This window comes from Lissotriton vulgaris, chromosome 1_1 (genome assembly GCF_964263255.1).
Source record: "Lissotriton vulgaris chromosome 1_1, aLisVul1.2, whole genome shotgun sequence".
Taxonomy (NCBI): Eukaryota; Metazoa; Chordata; class Amphibia; order Caudata; family Salamandridae; genus Lissotriton; species Lissotriton vulgaris.
In genome coordinates this window covers 890,254,017-890,272,837 of record NC_141685.1, presented here as the reverse complement: position 1 = coordinate 890,272,837, position 18,821 = coordinate 890,254,017, and the positions used below count along the sequence as shown (strand labels likewise).

General features: G+C 47.6%; 1 protein-coding gene across 3 annotated transcripts in view; it reads left to right on the top strand.

The window, feature by feature from the left end:
• The window catches only part of ATF7IP (activating transcription factor 7 interacting protein), a 673,891-nt gene that overhangs the window by 19,422 nt on the left and 635,648 nt on the right, over window positions 1-18,821 (top strand). For all 3 annotated transcript variants that reach the window (XM_086958904.1, XM_086958898.1, XM_086958874.1), the window contains exon 2: window positions 16,764-16,813. The gene's annotated coding sequence lies outside the window, so the exon portion shown is untranslated. The remainder of the gene's footprint in view (window positions 1-16,763; window positions 16,814-18,821) is intronic.

Below are 18,821 nucleotides of genomic sequence, written 5' to 3'. Positions count from 1 at the left end.
ACATGCAGGTACCGTGGATTGATCCCCATACTGAGGTCAGCAACCGCTCAGCTGATCAGAGGTAAATGGGCAAGTAGCATAGGGTCGCGGTCATCTTATCCCAGCCGGCTTCGCCGTATGGCAGGAGGGTCTGCAGTAAGCACTGTGTGGTCACGGGCGGCAGCGTGATCGTTTGTGCCCCTTCGCTGTGGGCCGCAATATGGCAATAGTGGAGCACCGCTTATCACATACCATCGGACGGGGATTTATCGTCCGGGTATAGGTGGCATGGGGTAGACAGTCTTTGTGCCCGGCTGCATCCCCAGGAGTGCAGGCCACCCTGCGCGCGGATCTCGCCTGCAGCCCCCGTAGCGAGGTAGTGGACCCAGCGATCACCCTCAGTTGTCCCAACACACACAGAGGGAGGCAGCCGCAGCACTCCGCCAGCAGTCGGCAGTTCGTTGCCCTTGGTCCCAGTTTCTTCCGCCAGCGTGTCTACATTGATTCACGCTCACCACTGCCGTAAGTCGGGTTACGCGTACATACGTTGTGTAGGCCGTATTTTAGTAGAGGGTTTTCATGAGTGATTTCTTTGACCGTGAGGCACCTCCAAGCGTCAGCTTAATGGGTCAGTGGAATGTTCCGATTCGTCATCCCTGCTTATTCAGTTCGTTAACAGGATTGAAGCTTAGGGTAAATGCAGGATTTTGGAGCGACCGAAAGAGCTCACTTAGAAAGCGGCCATCTTCAGGCGTGGCTTTCTCCACCCCCACCCCCCTTCCCGGATGCTTGGATCTTAAAGCATTCGGTCCCATTGTTCAGTAATTTCATGAAGAAATGTAGTTGGATTTATGTATTGTAAATTCCTCAAGCAAAACGTTTTAGCAGTGTTCACAACTGTCTTTGTAAGATGGGTCTCATGATTCTGTGTGAGTTAACAGAGGTGACTAAACCATTTTTGCCGTAGATGAGCCATCCAACAAAAGGAAGGTGCAATTTTGCAGTTCTTAACAATGATGGGGAAGATGGTTATCTAGTAAGTTGTTTTTGGCTCATTTCTGCAGTTGGGTACGGACTCTAGCTGAGAGCCAGTAGGTAATGTTGGCTAGGAAAGAGTGTGGAGTACATTATTGCATTCTAGGGGCAGGTAGAATGATACAGTAAGTAGTTTCTTATCTACATTATCTTGATGCTTCAGATTTTTTTTCAAAGTAGCCAGTGTTTCGGAAGCCTAAAATTGTAGGTTCCAATTCAGTTTTGTGGGTCACCTATTTCCGATAAATGAAAAATAAAACATTAGCAGTACAATTAAAATGCAGAAACAATTTGTCTCATAAGACATAAAATTCCACACTCCCTTTTGTTGTATTCATTTGGAAGATGCTTTGCCTTTCCTATTATCACCTCAATCTACTTCCTCTCTGATAAAGAAACTTTCATCTACTTAAAAGCATCCAGTCTCGCCTCAACACCCTCCTCTCCCTTCCATCCTTTCCATATACACTATTTCCCTGTCTGCTCTTTCTCATCTCTTGTTAGCTTTCCCCTGCTTGCCTCACCCCGCCCATATTTTGCATTGTTAGCATGCTCAATCTGTATCCACTCTCACCTCTTATTAATCGTATTCCATCTTTATTGTGTGTGCCTCCCAAGGCACACTTTCACTGCATTCATACTGTATTCACATGCTAACTCCAATTTCCTATCACCATACATTGACATTGTCACCCTATCCCTAGCAGTCCTCACTCATCCCATATATTCTCACTTCTTCGTCCTCTTACCCTTTCCACTCTGACACCCGCACACCTGCCTCACCTTTAATTTTTGTCTTCGTGTCCCACAACCGTGCTTCTTTTTAAAAATAAAAACTTTATTTGCCATTTTTCGATACGCTGCATGTGTTATGCAATTTTGAAATTAGAATTTTCTAGTTTGGCACCGATCCTCAGAACATTCAATGAAGCATTATAACATGTTCCTCCTTTTTAGGTCCCGGCCTAGCGCACACTGCGCAGCAGTGTTCGCGCAGCCAGAGTCCTTTTCTCTGGGTTTTGAAAATGGACCTAGAAAATGACAGCGCTCGTGCGTGTTCATTTTCTATGGTCCATTTTGATTGGGCTTTGCGTGCGTGTTGTTTTTTAACAGAACACGCAATAGGCAGTCGCGTAATTCTGCCCATGGCCTATTGGTGTCTGTTATGCGCACCAAAGCCCATATGTCTTCAATCATCGTGGCCAGACACGGACGCGATGATTGAAGACATATGCCTCGCAGTGGCGTGCGCGTGCGCATAACTCGCTTTTTTTTTTTTTTTTACTGTAGTGCTGCTTGTTTTTTAACGGTGCCTAATTCACGCAGGGCTTTGGCTGCATTCTGGCGGGTTTTCCAGATAACTCATGCTTGTAATCTAATTAGGAGCTGTCTGAATGTCAGGTTCACGGAAAGGCGACAGAGGGATTGGTATCATGTGGTGTTTTGATAGAGCGCTACCTATGTATAGGAATCTCTGGGGAACGTTGGTGTGGGTTTCTTTAACACTCGAGCACACAGGCATGAAGGGGAGAAAGCCTCTGTGGTGTAGCACGTTGTGTTTGAGAGTGAAGCTAGCCCATGCCATGTGTGACATAGTGCTGCTTGTTTTTTAACGGTGCCTAATTCACGCAGGGCTTTGGCTGCATTCTGGCGGGTTTTCCAGATAACTCATGCTTTTAATCTAATTAGGAGCTGTCTGAATGTCAGGTTCACGGAAAGGCGACAGAGGGATTGGTATCATGTGGTGTTTTGATAGAGCGCTACCTATGTGAAGGAATCTCTGGGGAACGTTGGTGTGGGTTTCTTTAACACTCGAGCACACAGGCATGAAGGGGAGAAAGCCTCTGTGGTGTAGCACGTTGTGTTTGAGAGTGAAGCTAGCCCATGCCATGTGTGACACCTGGCATGCCTTCTGCTTCTTTGCCCCTCCTCTTTCCTCTCGATTTACCACCTTCTGCTGTTTGTCAATTTTACATCCACTCCCTTCTTGATGCCCTCGTCTCTTTTTTCTTCTCTTTTCAGTCCCCCATCGCATTTTCTTCTGCCTTTGGTATATCTGTACATACAATTATTTTAAAACGGACTTCACAGTGGGAGAGTACACACCTCACATATTACATCACTGTTAAATGACATTGTTGCTATTTATAGGCCCATTAGCTCCCCAAGCAATTACGTTTTGCAAACACTTTGACTCAATACGTATTTGCAAAGCCCAAAATATAGCAGCAGGCACCAGGCCTTTTGGTTCTGCCCATGCTTGTTTTGAATGTGGTATTAAAGCAACCTGTAGTAACCTTGGGCCTTTCAGAATTGGATAGTTATTGCACTGCTGAATTCCTGCTCCTGGTTTCCGCTCTGTCCTATGGGGATTGCTGGCTCCAGTCCATCTCTCCTAGTTCGCCCTGTATGGGTTCAGCTAGTGCTTTGTTTCCTATGTGGACTCCGTTTGAGCTCTTCTGGTCTCATTGGGCGACGACCTGTGGCGCAAGGTAGTGGCTTTCCTTTCCATCCAGATCTACTGTCAGTTATACCTCTAGGTTCGAGGCATGTGGGCTGCTGAATTCATATCTGTGCATAGATCGCCGCCTAGTGTTGGGTCTGGATGATCGCACATTGTTGTCCTGGAAGAGTCTTAGAAGTATCACGAGATAGGTGGCTCCTCCCCTGGACTACAGTGCGCATGGGCATCTACTCCATCCTCAGATTGTTTTTTTCCGCCATTGAGTTCGGATGTATATTGGTTCCCTCTAGTCGGAATCGATAAAAAACTTTCTTAAGGCCAAAAGGTCTTTAGTTTTCTTCGTCGGTATAGTCTTGCGTTCGGTGCCTAACTCTTCCAGCTCGGTTCCGAGCCGGATTCCATACACCCCCGTGCTTTCGGCGCGGAGGGCCCCGTCAACGCTTCAGACCCTATCGACTGTTCATTATGGACCGAAGTCCGTTCAAGAGATGTCCCGTCTGCAACTCCAAGTATGCCCACATCGACGTCCACCCGGTGTGCAACAAGTGTCTGTCGCCGGACCTTGATGAAGCCAGTTGCATGGCTTGTTCCCGCTTCAGGTCCAAGAAGACGCTTAAGCATCGACGCGCTGCGCTCCAGGAGGCCAGCACACTGCACCGGCGCCTGCGGACATTTTCAATGCCGGGGATGTCGAAGAGGAAGCTAATCGTGACATCGGTGACAGCCTGTCAAATCCCGCGTCGGAGGTCGACTACAACTACGACGCGGAAGCCTAAATGTTAGAAGCTGAAGAAGTCGACGAGGTAGGGGACGACGACGGGGCCGGGCCTTTGGGGCCATGGAGGATAGCTCGGACGATGAGCTACCTCGCACTGACACTGGGGCCGTACCGCTTCATAAGGCTCAGGTCGAGGGATCGCCACTAGGCCTTACCCAAGATCTTGCAATGGGTTCTACGGCCCCGCCTTCGGGCCCGGCCACGGACATTACTATTGAGCCGCACCCTGCAAAATAGAAACCGAAAGTGAAACCAACGGTCTCGACACAAGCAACAGCACTGGTGCCCACCTCGAAACCGAAAGTGCGCATTACTTTGGTCGGATCCAAGGCCTCGGAGCCCTCGGCGCCGAAGAAGCAGAAGGGTGTTGTCGATCCGAAGGCTCAAGTCAAGGGCGTTGAGACGAAGTCTGCCGCGCCGAAGACAAAGGTCAAGGTGGTCGAGCAGAGTAAATCGGCGCCAAAGGCGGTCGACACCAACAAAGGACTCGGTGATCCGAAGGTTCTCGAGACTCCGCGTCAACAAGACAAGGCCAAGAGCGGCGCACCCCAAGAGTCCACACCTAGTGGTGCCTCGAAGGATCCCGTCGACTCGGCACGGCCGTCCGCTGCTTTCACCAAGCAAGTGACGGACTCCCTACAGCGCATCAAGGAGAAGGCCTCGGCTGTCGGACCACGAGATCCTCGACCTTCGAAGCCGGTCGAGAAACCTCACAAACCGTCGACGCCCATTCACTTCACGTTGCCTCCGAAGGTGGTGCCGAAGGCTTTCACCCCTAGAGTGGTCGCCAGCGTGCCCGAGAAGGTGTCCTCGGTGCCGAAGTCGTCGACGGTGGTTCCCACCTTGAAGCATCGGCAATCTTCAGTAGAAGAACAACAAGAACATTTTATTGATGCCGAAACGGGCAGACTTTCCCTCCACAATCGAAAAATTGCCCTGGAACAACCGATGGAGTCCTACAAGATTCCTTTAAAGAAAAAGAAGGACTCTGCTTCGACTCCTGTCCTTGTGGAACCACTTTCTCCACAGGCCCATGATGTCTCGCCCACTTACTCTGACGTGGACGCTGGGGAGGGCGAGGATGAGGATGAGGATGAGGATGAGGATGAGTACAGCTATCCTGTCTACACAGACCCTGATGATACCAATGAACCCTGGGCTGCTGGTGCTGACCCAGGTGATCCTCATTCTGGCCAAGACACTCAACTTTATTCTGTAAAGACATCACCTACAGAGGATTCAGCAGCGTTCAGTGCCCTCATTGAACGGCGGCTAAAAACCACGATGTTCAGCTCCATGCTGACCCCATTGACGTGGATTTTCTTTTTGATACCTTTTCACCTGTTTGGCCCAGAGGTTGACACCACCTTGGAAAAGATTAAGAAGGACACTGAAACTGCTAAGTCCATGGGTGCCTTACAGTCCCAGCAATTAAGGGGTGGGTCTTTTCGTCGCTCAAGCACTAGAGGCGTTTCCAGAGGCCAGCTCTCCCAAACCACGCAGCACTACAAAGGCAAAACGCAGTCCACATACACCAAACAAAGTCGAGGTGGATATCGTGGTAACCGCGCCAAGGGCAGGGGTCGTGGAAACAACAACTCCAGATCCTCTGCCACCAGCAAACAGTGACGCCTTGTCACTGCCCCCCGACCACACAACACCGGTCGGGGGGACACTGCAGCAGTTCCTGCTGGTCTGGAACACCATCACCACAGACAGGTGGGTCACACAGCTCATACAGTACGGCTATTGTCTGGAGTTAACATCCACTCCACCCAACTTGCCCCCAAGACACCGTCCTATGTCCACCGAGCACTTGCACTTATTGCAGCAGGAAGTCATCGTCATGCTACAAAAAGGGGCAATCGAGCTTGTGCCTGTGGCAGAAAGGGGTACAGGAGTTTACTCACTGTACTTCCTGATACCAAAGAAGGACGGGCCCCTCAGACCCATACTGGACCTCAGACCCCTCAATCAGTACATTCTATCGGAACACTTTCATATGTTGACCCTGCCGCAAGTACTCCCGTTGCTCAGTCAAGGGGATTTCCTCGCGACTTTAGACCTAAAGGATGCGTATTTTCACATTCCGCTGCACCCGTCACACAGAAAATACCTCCGGTTCACCATCCAAAACCAACATTACCAGTTCAAGGTTTTGCCTTTCGGAGTCACCACGGCACCCAGGGTGTTTACAAAGTGCCTGGCGACAGTGGCGGCGCACCTAAGGAGACAGAACATTCACACCTACCCTTATCTGGACGACTGGCTTATCCAGGCAAAGTCGGCCCAGCAGTGCGCCGCTCACGTGTCCCACACCATTCATCTTCTTCACGGTCTGGGTTTCTCACTTAATTACCCAAAGTCCCACCTCCAACCCGCCCACATACGGCAGTATCTGGGTGCGACGATAAACACTGGCAGCCACAGCACAGCCGAATTCAGTGAGGGTCAACAGCATTCAATCGCTGAAACAACGATTCAAATCCCAACACTCGCTTCCAGGGCGAGTGTTCTTGCAGTTGATAGGCATAATGGCCTCCTGCATCTCCATAGTCCCGCACGCGAGACTACATATGCGTCCGCTTCAGGAGTGCTTAGCACGTCAGTGGACTCAGGCTCATGGACAGTTGAAAGACCTAGTGTTGGTGAGCGGTCGGGCATACATCTCTCTGCATTGGTGGACTCCACGAAACCTTTGCAAGGGACGACCAATCCAAGAGCCTGTGCCACAGATCATCCTGACAATGGACGCTTCTCTCCAGGGATGGGGAGCTCATGTACTCCATTACACTGTGCAGGGGCTATGAACACAACAGCAATGGAAGATGCACATCTATGTTCTGGAACTGATGGCAATCTTCATGGCACTAAAGGCCTTCAAAGTACATTTGTGCAACAAGGTCGTGTTGATCCGGACGGACAACATGACGGCCATGTACTACATTCAGAAGCAGGGAGGAACACACTCTCCACAGCTGTCTCATCTGGCTCCGAGCATGTGGAAGTGGGCCATTCAGAGAAACATCTTCCTCATGGCAGAACACATCCCAGTAAAGGACAATCAGATGGCGGACCTGCTCAGCAGGTACAGCCACCAAATGCACGAGTGGGAAATACATCCAGCAGTACTCCACCCGTACTTCCAAAAGTGGGGTCATCCAGAGATAGACCTGCTCGCCACAAGGGAGAACGCAAAATGCCAAAGCTTCGCCGCCAGGTTTCCACACCCACAGTCGCAAGGCAATGCGATATGGATGAACTGGTCAGGCAAATTTGCGTACGCTTTTCCCCCAGCACCTCTGATACCGCTGGTGGCACGCAAGCTCAAGCAGCACTCGATGACTCTCATCCTGGTTGCTCCAACGTGGGCTCGCCAACCATGGTGCACCACGTTTCTCGAACTGTCCGTGGTACCGCATCAGAGGCTGCGCCTCACACCCAGCCTTCTGACGCAGAGCCATGGCGACATTCAGCATCCAGATCCGCAACAGCTCAACCTGGCGATCTGGCTCCTGAGGTCTTAGAGTTTGGCTACCTCAACTTACCTCCTGACTGTATGGACATCATCCGGGAGGCAAGGAAGCCCACCACAAGAGCATGCTATGCGGCAAAGTGGAAGCGGTTAGTCGTTTATTGTGCAGACCACAACATTAACCCGCTGATGCATCTATTCAGAACATCATTTGTTATCTTTTACATCTGTACAAATGTAATCTGGCCTATGCTTCCATTCGCATACATTTATCCACAATGGCTGCTTATCTCCAAAACAGGCAGCACCTCTCACTCTTCAGGGTGCCTGCCATTAAAGCCTTTCTGGAAGGACTCAAACGAGTCATTCCTCCGCGGACTCCACCAGCTCCTGAGTGGAACCTCAATGTGGTCCTCACCCGGCTGATGGGTCCCCCCTTTGAACCACTGCATTCCTGCGAGATTCAATTCTTGACATGGAAAGTGGCTTTCCTTATAGCGATTACATCGCTGCGACGAGTTAGTGAGCTCCAGCCACTAACTATCCAAGAGCCATTTATTCAAATTCATTCTAACTGGGTGGTGCTTCGCACTAACCCTAAATTCCTTCCTAAGGTAGTGTCTCAATTCCATATTAACCAGTCTATTGAATTACCTGTGTTCTTCCAAAATCCTGAGTCATTGGCGGAGAGAATGCTCCACACCCTTGACGTCAAAAGGGCCCTGATGTATTACATTGATAGGACCAAGGATTTTAGAAAAACTAAACAACTCTTTGTTGCCTTTGCGCCACAACACAAGGGTAACCCCATTTCCAAAGCTGGTATAGCCAGGTGGATCGTTAAATGTATTCAGATCTGCTAGCTGAAAGCCAAGCGCACTCTCACCATTCCTCCGCGGGCCCACTCCACCAGAAAGTTGGGGGCCTCCATGGCTTTCCTTGGAAATATTCCTTTGGAAGACATATGTAGAGCAGCCACATGGTCTACCACACACACATTTACAAAACATTAGTGTGTTGATGTGCACTCTAAACAGCAGGCAGCTGTAGGGCAGGCTGTTCTACAACCACTTTTCCAAACTGCTGCAGCTGGCACGGGCGGCTGCCGTTAATGGAGGGACTGCTATGTATTTTATGCACAGATATGAATTCAGCAGCCCACATGCCTCGAACCGAATATGCTACTTACCAGTATGCATCTGTTCTTGGCATGTAGGGCTGCTGACATTCATATCGCCCGCCCTCGTCCCCGGTGCCTGTAGCAGCTGCAGAATTCACATATACTTCTAGCATGGTCATCATTCACTTAGTTTCACTCCATCTTGGCCACAATGGCTAAAAACAATCTGAGGATGGAGTCGATGCCCATGCGCACTGTAGTCCAGGGGAGGAGCCACCTATCTTGTGATACTTCGACTCTTCCAGGACAACAATGTGCGATCATCCGGACCCAACACTAGGCGGCAATCTATGCACAGATATGAATGTCAGCAGCCCTACATGCCAAGAACAGATGCATACTGGTAAGTAGCATATTCGATTCCTAGTGCTGCGTGTAGCTGTCTGGGTGATTATTTATTATATATTTTTTTTTCCCGCCAACCGCTCTGGTAATTGTAGTGAGTATTTTAAAGCTATATCATCGAGATGGGCTTTTTCTATTTAAATTGACGTGGAAAAGGGACTTCCCTACCGTGAGCAACACCGTTTCGTCGAAACGCTTTTTTGGTTGACTGTTCTGTTGGAATAGCATTGCCAAATCTAAGTTCGTGGAGTGCAGCGATGTTGTTTTATTTTTTTTTATTTTTATTTTTTATTTAGAAGAAATATTGGGGAATAGGTCCTCTTCCCACTTCTGCACTGGCAGTTAGGCGCGCCACCATCTATCTATGTAAGACTTGTGTTGTAATCTTAATCGTGTTAAACGCCACAGTGTAAAAGTTACTTACCTCGTGGTGCCATTGTCCGTTTTCTCCCTGTGTCTCCACGTTGTTGCTTTCCCTCGTGTACTGCCACTTCTCATTTTCCCCGTGTGAGGCTAGTGCTGGCTTTCCCTCTGTGGTGCCACTAATTGTTTAGTTGTGTTGAGGTAAATGCTGTGTTGTATGTTCAACTGTTTGTTTTTAAATCTTGTGTTTTTTGAGACTTTTGTCAGGGCCCGCTCCACAGGATCCGATCGATGAATAAAGGGGTCCACCTCCTGATGTTACCAACACCCTGAATGAGAACACAGGGGGTTCGAACCATCAGGCGAGGGATAAATAATTAAAATAGACCGAGGAAGGGTAGGGGTCAGCAGGGACAAGGGATCTGAAAAGACAGAGCATAAGAATTATAACACCAATCAACTTACTTCTACTCTCAATAATTCTCGCTAGAACTAAGAATACCTTATGAGGCTGTACACATTCCTCCAACTTGCATAAGATAGAATCAGTCCAGCTTCCTGCAATGAAACACACTAGTTATCACATCAATCACTAAACAGTCTATGAACTCAGAAAATCCCATACTGATACACACCATATAATGTGGAGATGGACTTTATAATGACCCCATGTTAAACGACAGACTTCTCTGTTTTCAACCTTGTATTTTCACTTTTCAGTAGTTAATAACCGTAAAAGAGTTTTAGAGAAATAACTCTTTTGACACTCGATTAGGCACAGTTCCTTTCACTGTAAGGAAGAGGAATAAATATCCACTCAAGACGGAGGACAAAACGTTGGTGTTAACTCTTTATCTTGCAAGAATAAGGAACGGTAACGTGTGGTTGCGACCACCACCACGCTCCGCTACTTTGATATATGAATAAACTATTCCCTTTAACCGGCAGTTGGTAGGTGAGACCACCACACAACTCCGGTCGAAACAGTAATCAGGCAGAACACCCGGGGATGTTTCGTAATCCCCACAACACTTCAATTCTTCAGAATCTTTCAGAGAAAGAATTCTGTGTTGACAAAAGCCTTCACGGCAACTAGCAGCAGCCGCCACGTAGTTCCGCGGAACAGAAAACCAGCTCAGCTGTTCCCGAAATGGCATGCATCAGCCGATGCGTATGCTCCAATCCGAGCACTAAATTAAACCAACAAGAAAGCGCGCGAGCACGAACGCTCCCAGCGGCTTTACAGAGTACACAGTACCTCAAATATAAACGGGCGAGCTTAAATCCAGGTATTTCCAAACCGCAAGCAGCAGCACGACACCACAGCAGCCCGGTCTTCTCCAGCATGAATCCAAACAAACAACAGACTCAAAATTACGTGCAACTTCCTTCCTGTCACCACCACCCATATACTTCCCACAACAAAGGTTCATGGGAGTCGTAGTTTTTTAGCAGTTAGGTAGGCGCGGTGAACCAGGAACCTGACCGCTTTGGTGCAGAGGGGGCCCAGTGAGATACCCGTGTGACTATGGATTGATTTGTAGAACCAATAACCTACCCTTCCTTATGTTAGGCACTGTCGTTATTACATTTTATCATGTTTTATGGCATATATATTATGCTCTGTGCTACCCAGTGTAAGATATTGCAAGGGACTTTTAAAAATCCTAATATACTTTGGAATGTAATTGCAAAATAACTGCGCTGGATTGGCTTGTAAAGAAATCTTCAACTTTTGCAGCAATGTTATGGGTCTGAAGTGCAGATGTGGTTGACAGAAACATTCACGTCTTGCTTTGTTTAACATGCCTTTGGTGACTCTGCTCCAACCCTACGTGTATTTCTGAAATCTTAATGCACTGTTAATACTTTTTTGCTAGCAAAAGAGGAATTTGCAGCACAATAGCAACAAGGTACACTCACTGATTTAACACAGTTTGTCTGTTAAAGTAAGAAGTCCCCAATAAAATCAACTGCGCGGTATTCTACCGAAGGCTGACCAGTATTTTTCCCTCTTTGCCTCATTGGCTTTTATCTGACAGTTGCAGTTGAGCAGGTGTCTTAAACCTTTTCACTAACAACAGCTACTTATGTTCGATGAAAATCATTAAGGGCTACTAATATTGGTGTTGTACACCTCAGACAAGAATACATTAGTGGTCACCTTATGCAAAATTACCAGCCTTGATCATCTCATTGCAGGATTGCCAGCAGTAACATAGAAAAGGCTTAGTCCATTTGGAATGCCCTACAAGAGTAATGCAGCTACAGCTCCAATGCACCGTAGCACCAAGGTAATAATGCTAGTAATAAGTCCCCCAGTACAGCATAGTTTATCATTTATATAACAGTTTTAAATATATTTTGGAAATCAAGAGCTCCAACATTCACAAGTTTTTAAACCAAATAGATACTTATCAATTTCGGAATGCGTATATTAAAGCATTTCGTTTTAATTTCCTCCCGTTGTATTCGTCATTAATTTCCCCTAAAAAATGTAGGTGTTGTTCCATCATTAAACCACGTGACGTCAGTGAAGCTCAATTTTCTTTTCCCTAGCACTCCCTGGTTGGAGAACGTAGTTGGGTGACTGAATCCTTATTGTAAGACAAGAAAGTGGCTGGAATGTTTCAGTATGCATTTGACCGTTATTGGCTCGGACTCGTGGGCAATTCGTGCTTTGTTTGAGTTGAAGCCTTATTTATACTGTAGTCTGATTCACCTTCAGTGATAACATTGTAGGTTAATTTTTACAACGTGTACCTTTTTGTAGTCCTTTTTAGGTCTAGGACTGTAGGCTGCGCTTGCGCAGTGTCGGTCAGAGATTTAATGTTTCCGAGACTTTTTCTACAGTGGGGCTTGAACCCGCCCCTCTTCTCCATTGGCTGGCTTCCTAAACGGAGGCCAGCCATTGGAGGAGAGGGGCGTCACTCCGTTCAAGCCCCGTCTTTTTGCTATTCGGGGGGGGGGGTTTACTTTCTTTCTCTCCTCTTTCCATTGGCTGGAAGGTAAAATTCGAGCCAATGGGAAGAGGAGAGAAAGAAAAACACGCCCCGAATCCCAAAATGACGCTGCAATCCTCTGAGGCATTTCTGCCTCGCCTCGGAGAAACGTGGTCGTGTGGAGCGCTCCTCTCTCGAAGTAATTTCTGCCCTCTGTTCACTCGTTTTTCTTGCCCTCTGTTCACTCGTTTTTCTCGCCCTCTGTTCACTCGTTTTTCTCGCCCTCTGTTCACTCGTTTTTCTCGCCCTCTGTTCACTCGTTTTTCTCGCCCTCTGTTCACTCATTTTTCTCGCCCTCTGTTCACTCGTTTTTCTCGCCCTCTGTTCACTCGTTTTTCGTGCCCTCTGTTCACTAATTTTTCTTGCCCTCTGCGCTCTCGTTTTTCTTGCCCTCTGTTCACTAATTTTTCTTGCCCTCTGCGCTCTCGTTTTTCTTGCCCTCTGTTCACTAATTTTTCTTGCCCTCTGCGCTCTTGTTTTTCTCGCCCTCTGCTCACTCGTTTTTCTCGCCCTCTGTTCACTCGCTTTTCTCGTTCACTCGTTTTTCTCGCCCTCTGTTCACTCGTTTTTCTCGCCCTCTGTTCACTCGTTTTTCTCGCCCTCTGTTCACTCGTTTTTCTCGCCCTCTGTTCACTCGTTTTTCTCGCCCTCTGTTCACTCGTTTTTCTCGCCCTCTGTTCACTCGTTTTTCTCGCCCTCTGTTCACTCGTTTTTCTCGCCCTCTGTTCACTCGGTTTTCTCGCCCTCTGTTCACTCGGTTTTCTCGCCCTCTGTTCACTCGGTTTTCTCGCCCTCTGTTCACTCATTTTTCTTGCCCTCTGCTCTCTCGTACGACTCTCACAACGCCTGCCAAGTGCTTCGAAGTACGCTGAATATGCTAGAAGCGAACCAAACGGTTCCACCTTCTGTGACCATGCGCGTCGTACCGGCTTGTTGCTATCAGCCCAGTACGACTCGCACAACGCCTGCCAAGTGCCTCGAAGTACGCTGAATACGATAGAAGCTTACTGAACTGCACCGCCCCTTGCCCCCAAGGCCGCGCCGCACAAAGCGGAGCCGCGCTGTACGCTGTGTTCAGGCGGCCTCCGTGCCGCATTGCCGCCTCGGGGGGGGAGGGGGAGGGGGGAGGGTGAGATCTGACAACTGACCAGGACGCCTATGCCCGGACTCCCCCAGCGACCTGGAACGTCCGTAGCGCCTCAGTTACCACAGGGGTGGCATGCTCCTGGCGAGGAAAACCCAGGCACACACAAGTTTTTAGTGCCAGGAGGACCTCCGTATCCATAATACTGTACACTTCGTTATAGGCACCCGAGGCGTCATCTACTGACTGCCCTTGGAGTGTGGCGACCCCTCGAAATCCAATTGGGACCCCCTGTAATCATACGGTATCTGTTGCGCAGCCGTGAACTCCGCGTGCAGGCGAAGGGCAAGTTAACACTGCCGTGAAATGCAGCCTGTGGGCCACAGGCAGAAACTCACTAAATATGCAGCTCGGCAGAGGCCGCTGATCTTGTGTGTGCAGTGACGCCGGTTTGTTTCAGACCAGAATGCACAGAAAGCCAAGCTCCCGAAAGTGAAAACAAAACTAGGAAATCGAGCACCCAGGAGTAGGTTCTATGCCTAGATAAACGTTTTTCAACAGTAAGTGACATTGCATGCACCTGTGTTTTAACTTTCTTATATTCTAATTGGACAGGAGTGATGTGCGCAGGGTGTACAGCTGTGACCACCACTGTGTGCCCAAACGCTGCTGTGACTTGGTTTGCGGAAAGCGGCCTTGGCCGCGCTTTCCCCAAAATGTCCACTACATTTCCCGCTCCATTCGAGGAATTCAGTGAGACGGAGCCGCTGCACACCCCTGCTTTCACACACTTGATTTTAAGGCTAGTTCCCACCTGTATGACTTATGCTCCCCTGGAGCGCACGTCAGAGTGAAAGCACCGGAGGTCTGTGTTGTGTGTGATGTGCGTCCCTCGCACTTAAAGCTATGGGCTTGAAACTTTGCACCCCACGTGTGACTTATAGTGCTCGCTGGAGACGGGGATCAGCAGCGTAGGTGGGGCGAAGTGGCCGGCTCACTCTCCCCTTGAGCTGAACTGCTCTCTAACGAGGGCTCCAAAAACTGCGTTTCCGCCATCGCCACCCGCTTCGCAGCTTTATTGCCGATGGCAGCCATGACCGCATGTGACTGCATCATCGTAGTACAAGGTTGCCAATAGGTACAGTGGTGAATCCCGAACTAGCTACTTAAAAGGACTATTATAAACATGGACGTGTCCGTTGCCTTCAGAATCCAACCCCGATTTAACACTTGAACAAGTTAAGTTCTCTTATGTAACTTTCAGCACCTACCAAGCATGCATCTTTTCGATAAATGCAATGTTTAGATGCAGTATCTCACTTTGTTTGCCCTTGCTATGTAACTCGTTGTGCTTGCTTTCCTGCCCCCTCGTTGCTCGTGCTTGCTGTCCCCCTCCCCCTCGTTGCTTGTGCTTGCTCCCCTGCCCCCGTTGCTAGTGCTTGCTGTCCTTCCCCCCCCGTTGCTTGTACTTGCTGTCCTCCCCCTCCCACCCCCTCGTTGCTTGTGCTTGCTCTCCTTCCCCCCCTCGTTGCATGTGCTTGCTGTCCTGCCCCTCGTTGCTTGTGCTTGCTCCCCTACCCCCCTCGTTGCTTGTGCTTGCTCCCCTACCCCCCTCGTTGCTCGTGCTTGCTGTCCTCCCCCCCCCTTGTTGCTCGTGCTTGCTGTCCTCCCCCCCCTTGTTGCTCGTGCTTGCTGTCCTCCCCCCTCGTTGCTTGTGCTTGCTCCCCTGCCCCCGTTGCTTGTGCTTGCTGTTCTGCCCCCTCGTTGCTTGTGCTTGCTCTCCTGCCCCCTCGATGCTTGTGCTTGCTCTCCTGCCCCCCTCGATGCTTGTGCTTGCTCTCCTGCCCCACCTCGTTGCTTGTGCTTGCTCTCCTGCCCCCACCTCGTTGCTTGTGCTTGCTCTCCTCCCCCCCTCGTTGCTTGTGCTTGCTGTCCTGCCCCCTCGTTGCTTGTGCTTGCTCCCTTACCCCCTCGTTACTCATGCTTGCTGTCCTCCCCCCTTGTTGCTTGTGCTTGCTCCCCTGCCCCAGTTGCTCGTGCTTGCTGTCCTGCCCCCCCTAGTTGCTCGTGCTTGCTGTCCCCCCCCCCCACCTCGTTGCTTGCTCCCCGGCCCCCCGTTGCTTGTGCTTGCTGTCCTGCCCCCTCGTTGATTGGGCTTGCTGTCCTGCCCCCTCGTTGCTTGTGCTTGCTGTCCTGCCCCCCTCGTTGCTTGTGCTTGCTCTCCTGCCCTGCTATTGGCATTGTAAATGACAATGCCATTTATTTGTTTTTTTTAAAAAAACATAAATAAAAATAATGTCATGAGCAATGCCAATAGCTCTACCTTTTAAAAATGCTGAGACCATTGCATTGTAAATGCTTGTTTTTCATAGTTTTTTTTATATATAATATATGAAAGCATTGGGCTGTTCTAGTGGAACATGATTCATGCCACCACTGCAACTCAAGGCCTTTTGGCGCATAGTAATAAAGTGATGACTTAAGTTTAGATATAGCTAGGAGAAAAAAAAATTGATAAATGATGCCCATAAACGAAATTTCATAAATGAAAGACCGTTTGGCCTCACCGTTTGACCATTCTAGACATCACTTTAGAAGATACAGGCCCACTGATGTTGCTTCTTCCCAAACTGCTGTTTTCCTTTTCCAAAACATTGCTAAGGCAAGGCCTAATTCCTTTAAAATATGGAACCATTAGGATAACTGGCAACTACAGACAAGTCCATAAAGTCCAGTGCTAGTGGTGTCATGTTTTCTGTCATTTGTACGTGTTTTTAAATGCTTGCATGCTGTTTAATTATAAAATATTGGTTAGTTAGAAGCAGCTATTTTATTTGATTTGTTTTTATGTTTGTTCTTCTGGTTTTATCTATATATCTTGGTTTGTATATTTTTTGCTAACCATGGGTTCTGTGAGGGTGTGGATTTTGGGATAACTGGTCTAGTCTGTAAAAGTTTACAGGGATGCTTTGTATCCTATGCGTGATATTAGTCTTCCTCTGTGATGACTGCTCAATGAAACTAATATCATTTTTCATAGAATATCTTTCTGTTGCAGGTCCCATGATGTGTCTTCCGCCGATGGCATTGCAGTCTACCTCCATGAGGGTATGAAAACTTACAATCTCCTTTTGCTAATGACCTGAGTGGACAATAAGCCACCCCCTGTATCAATGTGCTGTTTAGTTCTGTTGCAGAAGGCTAACATTTAGTTTGTATTGTATTCTTAGTGTTGTAGACGTTTAGAACTGGCTCCTATGAGACAGTTTTTTCTTTTTTGTGCATGACTCAAACAGGAGGCTGGTCTTTTTGCACTATATCTATATGATTATGTTGCTAAAAGAGATGTGTGGTATCCAACTGTTCCTGCCCACAGAGACCCAAGAGGGCTTTTGTTTGTTTCATTTTCAATATTTGCCATCAGTTTTGTCAGAGCTGATCTGATAGGCTAACCATGCCATCTTACTTAGTGTATTTTATTTTTAGCGGATTTGGATGAAAATCAGTTTGGTTTTTACAGTGACATACTCCTCACCCCTGCCTTAACACCTTGAAGGACTGCATTTGTTAAATTGTACTGTATTCCTCCCTGCAATTTAGACTTTTTGTTTTTTGCGGTGGCAATGTTGTTGACACTTGTGGTACTGGAAAAATTTCTGTATCTTGGGAATGTCGATTCCCATTTTCTCATAATAGTCTGTGAACAAATGAAAACAAAAAACTGAATCTAAAAGACCAATGGTAGGAAAACGAAGAGTGTCCCCAGTGGCAAGACATCTCTCTGCTGCACAGAAAGTGCCATGCCACATCTTATGCAAACTTTTTTGTTTAGGGTAACTGTTTGGCACTAAATATATTCATAGATTGAAACAATACAATAGTCTTGAATACAGAATTTCCGAATAAAATATATTCCTACTGTGCCACCATTACGAAATATTTTTTTTTCTTTCAATGTTTTTGCCCTGCTTCTTCAGTGGGTTCACAAGTTGTCTTGCTGTAACCCCTCCATGTGGTAGGACACCATCATCTCTGCATTTCTTCCACTTGTACATAACAGTACACATGGCATCAAAAAAATCAGATGCCATCTAAGATGCCTTGAGAATGCACAATCTGATAAAGGGGGTCTGTTTTACCTGCACCTGGAATTATGCTCCATAGAGGATCCCCAATCAAGTGGGAGGATCTGGTGCTCATCAGAGTACGAGAAAAAACAGAAGTACCTGGCTATTCAGGGGGGCTTGCCACATCTTGTATAGGAGTATGCTTTCTCTGTTTGTAATCACTTCTGTACCAGCAGCACCACTTTGACTCTGCCAGAACCCAAGTTAAGTAGTGGCACACTAGACCTAAAATGCTTCCAGTACCTCATGTGGAACTTTTGTTTGTTCTGTTGTCTCCTGTGCAGTCTGGTCGTCGAGAGGGCAACAGCCAAACTTTAAGATACTTGCCCATATTAAGCCCTTGCTAAACCCTCCCCCTGGTTTGCTGTCTAAAATTTTTGCAAATAACCTGTTATAACACATAGATTATTGTAAAGGCATCTGACTTTTGGTTAAGTATTTTTTTTAATGATTTTATGCTGCTCAAACTAGGTGAAGTGTTGTGCTACATGTTTTGGGTCTAAGTTGCTTTCCAATTGAGCCTGTTTGTCCCGATAAAGTCGAACTTCAAGCTATTCTTGTAGCTCTATACCTGGGGTATAGTTGGATTAACATTTTGCTTTTCATTGTTCATAAATTATATATTTTAATTTGTAGTGCATAATATAGGCTTTGTGCTTCTTTTCTGTATGTTCAAATGCCTGAATGGTCACCATCGTGCTTCCCTTTGCTCTCCCGTGTTTACTTTGCACAAACCTCACTCTATGACCTCCATCTAACATAGGAGCACTCAGACTAAGGATGTCTTTGTTGCAAGCTCTAGTTTATTCCTGAACATCACGTTCCATCAAAACAAAATGTACGTAATTGCAATGCCTATCAAAATGTACAATATTTAAAAACACCACAGCATAGTAAAATAGATTTGTACTTGAAAAAGGAACCTTTTTACAAATACTTCGTATATTATCTCCTCGTATTCAGTTAGTAGACACCAGTGCGTTTTTACA